Genomic DNA, 295 nt, shown 5'->3' with positions numbered 1-295 from the left:
TCAATGTACCCTTACCATTTTAAATACTCTTGCAATTAAAGTTAAAAAAAGCTTACCTGAGTTTGTTTAGCCATTAGGCAAAGTTAATATGTATGTATCACACAAATCAAAAACCAATATTCGACCATTATATTAGCTAACTTGTCCACAACTCTAATAATCATAAATCTGCTTAATTCAATAAATAAATAAAAATTATTTTGATTAATTTTCTGTGTTTAAGCAGGAATTTACTCTCCAAATGGCAGAGGAACTTCCTAGAAAAATAACAGTCAAAAAAAGAATAAGGTATTTG

This window comes from Lupinus angustifolius, chromosome LG05, assembly GCF_001865875.1.
Source record: "Lupinus angustifolius cultivar Tanjil chromosome LG05, LupAngTanjil_v1.0, whole genome shotgun sequence".
In the NCBI taxonomy this organism is placed as follows: Eukaryota; Viridiplantae; Streptophyta; class Magnoliopsida; order Fabales; family Fabaceae; genus Lupinus; species Lupinus angustifolius.
Note: the sequence above shows the minus strand (reverse complement) of the source record.